This window comes from Alligator mississippiensis, chromosome 3 (genome assembly GCF_030867095.1).
Source record: "Alligator mississippiensis isolate rAllMis1 chromosome 3, rAllMis1, whole genome shotgun sequence".
Taxonomy (NCBI): domain Eukaryota; kingdom Metazoa; phylum Chordata; order Crocodylia; family Alligatoridae; genus Alligator; species Alligator mississippiensis.
In genome coordinates, this window is record NC_081826.1 from 135,370,023 (window position 1) to 135,382,529 (window position 12,507).

Sequence of the window (12,507 nt, forward strand, 5' to 3'; positions counted from 1 at the left end):
TACAAGCACGAGCAGAGGAGGTATATTCATCTTTAGCGATCTCACCTTGTTTCCACTTTTTATGTGCTCCCCTTTTGGCCCTTAGGCTGCCCTGGATTTCTCTGGTCAGCCATGGAAGCCTCCTGGCCCCTTTCCCTCTTTTACCTCGCTCGGGGATCGTCTTGCTTTGTGCCTGAAGGATCGTTTCCTTAAGGCACAGCCACCCTTCTTGGGCTCCCATCCCTTCAAAACTCCTACTCTGCAGTGCGTCCTTGACTAAATCGCCTGAGTTCATTGAGATCAGCTTTCCTAAAGTCTAGCACTTTCACCCTACTAGTTACCTTACCCACTCAACATCTTATGTTGAATTCTATTATTAGGTGATCACTGTCTCCCAAATGGCTACTGATCTGGAGGTCCCCTACCATGTCATCCCCTGTTGCCAATACCAGATCCAGTATGGCATTCCCCCTAGTGGGACCATGTACCTCCTGTGTCAGGTGGAGGTCCTGTACACAGGTTAGAAATAAATATTTTATTCATAGATATCAAGCTTCAAGTATTTGATCTTTTACGATGGGAGCATTTTTTGTATCAAATGCAGTAGTCTTTTAAATTTCAGCACAGGAAGATCTAAGATTTTGAAAAAAGGGTGCAGAGAGTGTGGTACATCACCTCATATTTTTCTTTAGCTAAAGAGAAACTTGAAACTTTACCATATGCTAGGAGGCTAGCGCTATATTATTCAGCTTAAGATCAAATAAAAACAAATATAACTATTGGAATAGAATTGGAACTGGAATCTAGCACTAATTTGCTAGATTACATATAAAGTTTTAAAAAACCCAACAAACTAGACCAAAAATAGTCAAAAGATGTGTCATTAGTTCCATAGTCATTACAGTTAAATGTACATCTCTCATTCAGATTTATAGAACAAAATCTTGAGCATCTTGACAGTGCCTCCCATACTTTGCTGTCGGTCATTTCTACACGAGAGTTAATAAGACCTGGTGGCCATCTATAAACTCACTAGCGGGGACTAGCAGGGTTTGGGAGAGACCCTGTTCCCCCTAGAGCCCCCCGGGATAACAAGGAATAATGGCCACAAATTGTTTGAGAGTAGGTTTAAACTAGACATCCGAAGGCACTACTTCACTGTCAGGGGGGCTAGGATCTGGAACCAACTTCCAAGGGAAGTGGTGATGGCTCCTACCATGGGGGTCTTTAAGAGGAGGCTTGGTGTCTACCTGGCTGGGGTCATTTGAACCCGGTTTTCTCTCCTGCCCAGGGCAGGGGGTCGGACTTGATGATCTACAAGGTCCCTTCTGACCTTACTTCTATGAATCTATGAATCACTTGACAATTTGAAATGATTTTCAGGGATTTCTTCTTCCCCAGTAGATATTTTTTGTTACAAATCATGTATTGTACAGCAGGGATGGGGCTGGATTTTAAATATAACTGAATACTTTCAAGAACCACCACTGTACCTGTTGTAAAACACTGGCTTGCCTTACTCTAAGCTCTGGCAAAATTCCACTTCTTGCTATCCTAAATATCCTTTACCCTTTGAACATGAATGTAAGAGATGGCATACTGAGTCAGACCACAGTCCCACCTACCTGATTATCCTGTCTCTCATTGTAGCACAGAGCAGATATCAAGTGGAAGAGTATTTGTCCCTCGCCTTTCTTACAGCTTCCAGTGTTCAGAGGATGGGAAGTCCTGATTTGGAGTTTGCAGTGCTCCTAGCATGTTTAATACCTACTGACAGACATGTATTGCCTCTCTGTTTACTGTCACCTATAAACAAAATAGAGGGTAATGTTGTGACCTTGAACAAAGAGGGTGAAATCCTGGCTCCACTGAAGTAAATGGGGATCTTGCCAGGAATTCTTTAATGTGATAAAGAAAATGGTGCTATTACAATATATATTTTATTGCCTTGACTAACTTCCTTGGCACGAGGATAATTTATGTTAATCTGCTAAGTGACAAAAGAACACAGCAGTTATTCATCACTGAAGAACTGATGTTATAACTCTTCTTGGAAAATCATACCACCTTTTTAGTGATTTTTGGTTTATTTTAAGACAGATTATGTCTCCAGGCAGAACACTTGGCCAGTTTTACAATTCTAAAGATTTTTAGTAAATGAGTTGATAAATAACAGGGATGGTCACAGTAGTCTCTGTTCACTGTTTGTAGAAAACATTCAACAGAGTTTACTTGCAAAGGGCTTGGCTATGACCCAGAGCAAAGCTTTGAAAGCAGGGATCCAGATGTATATCTAATTTGGACTAATACCTGGACCTATGGGAAGCAATGGAAGACAGATGTTTACAGCTGTGTTTTATTTAAAAGGGGTATGAACAATTTTAGTACAGAAGCTCTGAAAACATCTTACAAAAAATAAGACAGACAGAAGCCTGGATGTATCTGAAATAATGAGTGATGTTCATCTTTTTTTAGATTGCATTCCAATTCACAGTGCTTTCCATACAGCTGTATGGGGTTATGTGTAGCCACACGACCTACACTAAAATCAGAGGAAATCACATGGCAAAAACTCCAGGAGCAAGACTGCGGCTTGCTAACATGGCCTGCTTTCTGGACTGTACAAATAGCAGTTCCAAGATATGGGCAAATGCAGGGCTATACCGCAGATACTTCTCTCTTGGTGCTACTGAGTGGGACAGAGTGAATTCTGCCATCCCCTCTGCTCCAACCCCACGCACAAGCCACAGACCTGAGTGCCCACACTTGAGAGGATGTTCCATCCCATGAGAGAGATGTTGCAAAGCAATTTTCCCCTAACACCACCAGATGAACCTGTGATGAGCTGTGCCCCTTTCTAAGGGGAGTCCACTGCTGTACCATCCATTAGGAGGGATTGTAGGCTCATATTGGCTAGAGTGGCCATATTATTTTTAAGGAAATTCAGGACACTGTTCTCCCACTCCCCACCTCCAAGTCAGCACCACTGCTGCAGGTGGAGGCAGAGGCAGGCAGGCAGGGACCAGCCTATGAAATCTGGGACTGTCTCAGCCAAACATGTAGTTACCCTACTCATAGTTCCCTCTGGTTCCAAGTAACCAACAGAGAATTCCTATATAAACAGTTAATGTAAACCAGTGGTTTTCAGCCTGTGGTTTCTGGACCCCTGGGGGTCTGTAGACTGTCTAAGGGGTCTGAGAAAGATCTACCAGCAATCAAAAGTATGTGAATACTCATGCTTACAATTCAAAGGGGTTCGCATCTCCATTCAAAATTTTTTAGGGGTCTGCAAATGAAAAAAGGTTGAAAACCAGTGACGTAAACATTCTCAGTCAGCCCTTTAGCTGATGTACATGAATGTAGGTCCACTGAAGCCACTAAAACTATGGTAAGTTCAGCCAAGCTGAGGATGTCTCTGTTTACTACCTTTTTTGAGAACATGAAAATACATTGCCATGTACAGATGACTCACAGCAATACGTTGCCTCCTAGCTCCTGTTCCCTTCTCCCACACTGAGTTTCATGCCTTCTGTTATGATGTTTCTCACTTTTGTTTGGGTATAAAGATTAGGCTCAGACTCAAGTTTCTAAAGTGTATCTTAACCCAGATAATTCCCAGTAGTCAAAATATATTTTAATTTCTGTAGCTGGACTCGTGTTGCCTTGAGCTATCTGTTAAACATATCTAATATTGTCTTGTAAAAGGTGCCAGGATGCCACAGCTTTGGGGGTATACATTTTTACAGAAGCACAGAACAGTTAGTGTCAAGCCTGGGGCACGATTTGGTCAGGGCGTTGTGAACTGCTTCTGATCCATGAACAGTCCACTCTTTAATAGGGCACGCATGCGTACCTGTTACTTAAAGCCACTTTTGAAAAGGGTCCTCAGTGCTCTGCTGCAGTTGCTGAGCTACTTCTGTACTGTGTCAGAGCTTCTTACTGAAATGTTCACACTCCTGATGCAGCCTTATAATAAAATATATCCTCAACATGGTAAAGCTATTCCATTAAACTAAATGCTGGGAGCAGTGCAAAGGCTCTAGGGAAGGGGTGTGAAACACAAAGCCCACAGAGCCATGTTGTCTGGCCCATAGAGCTTGTAGAAAGGCTGGGAACTCAGGGGTGCGGCAAGCAGGGAAAGGGCTTGCTGCCAAAATCCAGGGCATGGAACCCCATTGGAGATGCATGTTGGCAGTGGAGAGCGAGCAACAGTTATGTTAACTTCTGCTGCAGCTTGTCCCACCACTGCCACCACATCTGGATCCAGCCCAGTCATCTTATTTTACACTGATTTTATTTCCTTGTTCCTCTGTGTTAAGGCCATGCCCTCACTGTCTCCATGATAGAGCTTTTTTTGGAAAACCACAGAAGCAGTGGCTGTGTCTGCTTCCACTCCTTGGCCTTGAAGAAAAGAATTCCTCAGTGGTGAGAGAGTGGTAGAGCCTCAGTATCTAGTCTCAGTGTCTGCTCAGTGCTTTCTATGCCACGATTGAAAACAAGGATCCAATAATTACAGGGGACTTGAATTTCAGTATGCAAATTTTTAATCTGCTAAACATTTTTTCTTTTGGCAGTTTCCTGAATTCATTTAACTGGCAAATTGAGTCAACCTGATAATGGTTGACTTTATACATATGCTCAGATGACTTGATAGGGGCATTTTTACCAGCCAAAAGCTAAGTAAAAATAACAAGTGACTGAATATGTAATGCAGCATAAATCATTTAAAAACTACAAAATCAACTAGCTTCCTGTACTTTTTCCCTTCCTCTCCAAATTCCCACCAGAAAACAGTATAATTAGATAGTTGCATTTCAAATTATTATCAGAGCCAGTTAACTTGGGTTTTTCTATTTTTCTCTCAACCATATTCCAGCCACATGTCTGGAGTTTCTGTTCCTAAATTACTATGATCAGCTTCCCAAACGTGAGTATAGGCTACCAGCTTTAAAGGGAAGCACATTTAAGTTAAGTGGTACGTGAGCAGAACTTTGAGAAACATCCATGTTTTGCTTTGCAGATATTTTATAGTGACCTGAAAGTACTTTTGCAAACTTTCATGGGAAAATCTTTGCTCTTTAGAAATATGCTCTATGAAAACTATGCTTAATTTGCTAGCACTATTCATTAGGCAAAGAAATTTGAAAGCATTAATGTGGGAGGTATACAGGAGTACAACCTGTAAATGCTGATCATGATTTGTGCATCAACAGAACACAGATAATGCAGATGCTCTTCTGTATCTAACACTAAATCAGGCATATGTTTTCCAAGGTCAAGGGATTTGACTCCTTCTAGTCCCAAAGTTAACTACATAATCCACAAATTTGGTGACCGCTTATTTTTATTGTTGGAGATTATTTACATCAGAAATGTATAATCATAAACTGAATCCACAGAAGTTTTTTTGCATAAAAGGAATACTTTGTTTCTGTCACAACCCAAGGGTGTGATTTTTGTTTTGTGTGTGCTTTGGCACCACTGAATTATTTTCCCGCCGTTTGAAGCTTTCTTTGCAGTGTGCATTTCTTCTTTGCAGCTAAGAAATGCACGTTGCAAAGAGTTCCTGCCATTTGTATTCTAATTCAAGCCCCATTATTGGCTTGCGTTAAATTAGTCACACGTGGCAGCTAGCGATTGGCTTGCTAGCCGTATAAGAGGCTTGAGTGGTTTCTGCCCAAGTTGGAGGACTCCACGACTATCAGGAGGAAGAGAACTTCACGTCTTGTGAAGAGCTCTAAGTGCTGCGGAGCCTATTGGACCCAGCATATTCAAAGAAGGCAACAGGGGTCTGATCAGCCTCTAGCCTCTCCCCGTCACCGAGCGCAATCCCGATGTATCCCTCTTCCCTGCATGCAAAAAGGATCCACGGAGCCTCGACAACTCCATGGGAGTGATCCAAATACTGTCTGAGTCCTCAAACTGGGGATTTAAGCGGAGCTTTGCCTGGGAAACTGTCCAGCCTACACCGCGACCATCTTCGGTGTAAGTAAACAATCTTGAATCAACCATTACGAGTCCATGCCTAATTCTAGCATGTTGCCTGCTTTCTCCAACCCAGCGTGCCTGGGCTGCTGGCCACAGCCTGTGTGGCGTGAAAAAGGGCCCAGATCGCTCCCGGCCCGCACATGGCGAAGAGGATGGGATCGGGAGAAAGCACGCTAGAGCTAGAATTAATTAAGAACTGCCCTTGGCACGGTGAAAAATACCAAGTGAAAAGTTTTATGGAACTGGAGGCGCATATCGCTTACCACCAGGCGGGCGGAACGGGTGAGAGATATATCAGCGGACGTCTGTCGCTGAGGGAAGAAGAGGGAGCTTCCCAAGACAGAGCCCCGAGAGAGAGGGAAGTGTATTTGCACCCCGCGGCATTCGGGTGTATGATGAGCGACGAGCAGGTCCTGTTCAGGCCCCTCGATACTGTGTCCCTCACCAGAGTCAACCCGGTGGGCGCAGTGAACCCAACCCTCACCCGGGAGTGTGCCCGTTGCCTACGATATGCTCAGGAGAGCGAAGAACCGGTGCTAATCGGCCGGTTCTCCCCTTACATGGTGGCATCTAGATTAAGGGGGCGCGAGCTTCCATCCGAGCTCCGCGAAGATCTGGAGACGGAGGAACGCACCGCAGATGAAAGGGTGGCCCTACAGTACGACAAGGGGGGAGAACCAAGTGCAACACTCCATACAATTACTGATTTAATGAATAAGAATTTAAGTTTGAAAGCCCAGCTGCGTATGGCTGTTCAAGCGGTCAAAGAAGCGGCTGAGAGAAGGGATCCTGAAACGCCAGCTCAAGATGGCGCCGAGCAAGAGGGAGACCGCGTGGAAGAACCGGAAAAGAAGGGTGGAGCTTCAGAGGAACCCGCGAGAGTTCGGTCAGCGACTCCGCCCATCGACGCAACGTTGTCTCCGGCAACCCCGCCCAGCGACGCAGCGCCGCCTCTGACGACCACGCCTTCTTGCTGACGAAAGGGAGAATCGAGCGGAGGAGCGCATCCGCCCCTCCTGCCTGAAGCAGTGACTCCCGCAGCAGCCTTCAGCAAGGGGGGATGTCACAACCCAAGGGTGTGATTTTTGTTTTGTGTGCTTTGGCACCACTGAATTATTTTCCCACCGTTTGAAGCTTTCTTTCCAGTATGCATTTCTTCTTTGCAGCTAAGAAATGCACGTTGCAAGGAGTTCCCGCCATTTGTATTCTAATTCAAGCCCCATTATTGGCTTGCGTTAAATTAGTCACACGTGGCAGCTAGCGATTGGCTTGCTAGCCGTATAAGAGGCTTGAGTGGTTTCTGCCCAAGTTGGAGGACTCCACGACTATCAGGAGGAAGAGAACTTCACGTCTTGTGAAGATCTCTAAGCGCTGCGGAGCCTATCGGACCCAGCGTATTCAAAGAAGGCAACAGGGGTCTGATCAGCCTCTAGCCTCTCCCCATCACCAAGCACAATCCTCGACGTATCCCTCTTCCCTGCGCGCAAAAAGGATCCATGGAGCCTAGACAACTCCGTGGGAGTGATCCAAATACTGTCTGAGTCCTCAAACTGGGGATTTAAGCGGAGCTTTGCCTGGGAAACTGTCCAGCCTACACCGCGACCATCTTCGGTGTAAGTAAACAATCTTGAATCAACCATTACGAGTCCGTGCCTAATTCTAGCATGTTGCCTGCTTTCTCCGACCCAGCGTGCCCGGGCTGCTGGCCACAGTCCGTGTGGCACAAAAAAGGGCCCGGATCGCTCCCGGCCCGCACAGTTTCCTTTGTGAATAGCTTTTGTCTCTTTTTGGAGTTTTGCCACATCTTATGCCAGATATTTGGACCTGGATAGGTTAAGAAGTATGTCTGACCTTAACTGCATAGTATTTGAGGACAATAACAGGGATAATTAAAATGCAACAGGCCAAGTTGGCTAAACACGATTGAGAACGTTCCCAGTTGAACAGAATTTTTCATATGGTAAAATCTAAAGTTATAGATTTGTAATTAAAATTTCGTTCCAAGTTTAAATAGAATCCCATTTTTAGAATCCCACATTTTTCTGGTCCATCTTGTAAACTTTATTTGCTTTTATATGTTATTTTGTCTATTACTTAGGCTTCCCTGGGACTTTGTTGGGAAAGATGGCATATAAATCTAATAAATAAACAAACATGGATACCTTTCTAGTAGAAATGATGATATCCCCTGTACTACGAAAATAATGGCCTAATTTGGGAAAGAATCTATATTTAGTACAGCATTTGAGTATGTGTAGAACATTAAACACCTGCTTAAGTATCACTGAAGTCAAATGAAATTTAAGCATGGGGCATAATTAAACAAGCTGCTTTTCTCAGTCTATGTGATCACACCATACTCATTTCCAAGACAGTTTCACAAGGTAACCAAATTGCAACTCCCTTAACTATGCTGCAAAATGTGATTTAATGATTACTATAATGCTCTGGTTTAGGACCAAACTCACTCTTCCTGTACGCACTAATTTTTCTTTTTACCTAGGCTCTTCTTATAAAGTTTTTACCTGTGATAATGTTATTGATTGGCAGGGCCTCTGGCAGCTATGACAGACACATTAAGGCAGCCAGAAATGGATATTGCATTGATTCCACCTAGAAGAGGAATATGAAAGTAATAAATACACAGCAATTTTAAATGGAGATTTTTTTAAAAGAAAAACTAGAAGACTGAAAAGGTTGTAATGTCTTTTGAATTTTAAAAGGTGTTGCAGTTTTTTCCTGGGTTGTAGTGCACTACTGCTCCTTTGTCAACTGCAGAAAAGGGCCAGTAGTGAAACTTGATGAGTTATTTAAAGAACTAAGAGCTCTAAAACAGCGTAGTAACAACAAGTACACTGTTTGCCCACAAGGAATTCAGTAACTTTAGGGGAACAATTAATTGCATTAATTGATGTTGAGGTTAATAAGTAGCAATGTTTCATTTTTTCTGTTTTCTTTAGCTTTAAACAACACTATGGCCCCCTAAGGACCAGACCATCAGTTGGTGTAAGCTGGCAAAAGTCCACAGAATGTTAGTGGACATGCACTAGCTTACATCAGATTGTTAACATTGTTGTACCTATATATTGTGTAAGAGGATAAATGACAGTAACACTCCCATTTCTCCCATGGTTTTGTACTTACAGATCTACTCAAAGATCATTAGTTTTATTTTTACTGCTGCCTCTTTGCCAGGTGCAGCAAATAGCTTCACATCCTAACTGATGCGGGTATTTGTTCATCAGGTATTGTTCTGTTCGCATCTTGTGGCCAGGGCAGGCCACATGCTTTGTATTTCAGGTCCTATGTTGCTGAATTTGAAAGGTTGAGTGGACTATTCAATCATTGTCTGGACTGAGACAGGCTGCTGTCCTTCAGTCATGCAACTAATTCAGTTAAATCTATCATTATTTTCTCAATGGACAATGTGCTAAGAGCCACTAGATGGCACTTCAGAGATAGGATACTGCAAAGGTAGGATGATGGGGCTAGGTACACATTTCAGCTAGATTCTAGCACAAGGTGGTAAATGACCTCCCATGGGTCTTTCCCTGCTTTTTTCAAACCCACAAAAAACCACTGTTCTTTGCCCCAGAGTGGGAATCCCCCTTACACAATTTCCCAAAACTTTGGAGGACAAAGCAATCCACATTTAGTCATTAAGCTGTGACACCTCCGGAGCTTATTCCATGATAAGGAATGAATCACCGCATATCATGGAAAACACAAAAGCCTTTTCTAGCATGGCAACTGCCTGAAATAGCTGATTTTCTGGTCACAATTTTATTGCGTGGGGAAAAAACAACCTATTTCAGTTCATTTCAGAGGTGTGTTTTGTGTTAGTTCTGACAAGTTTTAATTATATATAGGGTCATTGGTCTGTGCTAATTAGCTATTAGGAATGTTTCACATATTCATAAATATAAAAACAGGAGGTCATAAATATATATAGCCATAAAGAACAGAACAATATGGAACCATTTCAGTAAAAGCTAAGACTCCTTCTTGTCTCTCTGGGCCGGTTTGTAGTCAGCAGATAGAATAGAAAAACAATGGAACTGGTGCAATAGCAGTTGTGTGTCTGTTTTGTTCTTTTATGCAGGTTTGCAGTCAGCAGGATTCTGAAAAATATAGGAAATAGTAACTTCATAGGCTGTGTTGTGCTCAGGACTCACTGCTGGAGAATAAAAAAATGCAACTTCATTTGTTGTCCTATCGTTCATGTGGGTGATTAGTACCTGCAACTTTTGTTTTGTCATGGCATTTTACAAAGTCACAGGAGCCATCCAAGATCCCCAGCATCAGCCCACATTCCCTTGATGCATAGCTCAAGACTCCTTACCTAGCCAGTCACATTTTCCAGTCTTATCCTGTCCCAATCAGCCCTAATCACCTTTCAGGCATGGTGACCCAGGCATGGTGTCTCTTCATCTCTTTTCAGTCCCAGTCTTACTAGATTTCCTATCTCAATCTACTCCTTTCTTTCCTTCAGTGCAGGGATTTTTGTTCAGTTGTGTTTTTACCTTTTTTTTTTTTGGTCCCTGCATTCAAATCATATAACTTTGTCCTCCCATGTGTTAGGGGACTAGCTGATGAGGTCATTGAGAACATGAGTTTTCCTGCTTCCAGTCCCAGTGCCTAGCCCAGAATGTCTGGAAGGAACTCTTACAGGGACATCTAGCCCAGGGCTGGAGCATACTGTTACATGGTAGAGATGGTGCACATGCTGTTCAGTCATCTGGAGAAGCCATAACAACATGGAGTGAGTTTTGTAACTCTTTGGAGAAGGTATATACCTCCACTGTCCAGCATTAAGAGGTCTTTGTCCCTGTCCTCATATTCAGTCATCCACCCAATCCACTGGTCTCCATTTATCTGCAAATTCAGGTACCCCAATAAAAGGGTGTCATCTGCCTAGTGTAAAGTTTAAAAAAGTATACACAGATGCAAAATCAACACACAACGTTAATGAACAGGGATACAAATAACATTATACAAATTCAAATCTATGTACTCTTGTCCTCTTGGACTCTCATCCTTCAGTCTCTTGTGTCTCCTTCTCCTTTACAGGACTCAGACCAAAATGGCTACCTTAAGGACAAGCCTTCCCTCTAGACACATGTGTGCCAACTCCTCTCAGGAAGACTCAGCCTGACAGTGATCATCAATCACAGGCTGCTTTTCAGAGAGCCTTCAGAGAAGAACTTCCCCTAGACCAGGTAATTTGAAGTTATATGTCAGTTTACTGTACAAGACTCCTGGGTCCTCTATACTTTACTATCTACTTCGCCTATGTTCTCATTACATAGGAAACATTTAGACATTTTGAACAATAAGGGTGCCCATTCAGAGCATTTGAGGACACCTGGGATTAATAACCTAGACTTCCTCTTCTGGAGGATATGAAACAGGTGTAGCTTAAACACCTTCACCCTGAGGACAGGTATAGCCTGAGGTATTGGTGCAGAGAAGAAATGGTTGCATAAATTAGGTTAACTTCCCTGGACAGTCCATCACTGACCTCAGAGTAGCTGTTCTTAATCAACAAAATTGAACAACTAACTTGAATCTGAACTTGCAGAACAAGACATCATAAAGAGACCAGATTGCTTTAAGCAGAGACTCTTGATTATTAACAAATTACCTGGACTAATTTTTATAAATATTGTGTCCCTCAATGGGTTAACTACTTTATCCCTTTTGATCTCTTTAATTTCCCTTTGTCTCTCAGCAGAACCCGCTTCTTTCCTCCCTTTTCCTATTCTTTGCATTTAACTGTCTCTGTTCATTTTTTAATAACTCCTGCTCTCTGCAAGTCCATTCATAGCACCTTAAAAAGTAGGGTGTAGTCTTCAAAAGCCCATGCCCTTCTGAATGAATTAAACCATAAAATTGCTCCCTGCCCTTCCTTATATGAATTAAGTTGTTACAGATCCAATTGTCCATCTTATCTTGCAAGCAGTCACATAATACAAGCTGGATTTCCATTATGGAGATCTTGCAAGTACATTTGTCCCTCATCTGCCACTTTTACTTGCCATGACTTACTTCCAGGGAGTAAAACCATCATTTCTTATAGAGTGAAAAGATTCTTTAGGAAGAAAAACAAAAATTCTGTTACTTAGATTTAGACAGGTCCGTATTATTCTCCCTCTTTATGCTATAATTTTTTTTATTCCTGGTGCAGGGGATAGCAGTCTGAGTGACTTCAGCTATTTCTAAGATCAAATATCTTAGAGTGAGAAGAAAAGGGGAAATAAACAATACAAATCTTGTCTAAACAATGGCTTACACTTGATCTTTTTTCTTTTATTATCAGTACAGTTATTGCATATTGGGCTCAACACATTTCTGAAGTGGGACAAGATTACATACTTGAGCAAATTCAGCTATAATGTCTACAAGGTGAATGAAGAAAGTGTTCATTGTGGTTTATATTTCTCATGTCCAATACCCATATCTCTGTTTCTGTCCCAGAAAGATAGCTTATCACTTTTACTGACTTTATTTCTCTCACCCATCTTTTTCCTGTGGCATCTT

General features: G+C 42.5%; 1 protein-coding gene across 1 annotated transcript in view; it reads left to right on the forward strand.

Annotated features, from left to right (window-relative positions):
- The window catches only part of LOC106738140 (collagen alpha-2(IX) chain), a 106,972-nt gene that overhangs the window by 53,527 nt on the left and 40,938 nt on the right, over nucleotides 1-12,507 (forward strand). Inside the window, exon 2 of the mRNA XM_014595180.3 lies at nucleotides 11,038-11,186. The gene's annotated coding sequence lies outside the window, so the exon portion shown is untranslated. The remainder of the gene's footprint in view (nucleotides 1-11,037; nucleotides 11,187-12,507) is intronic.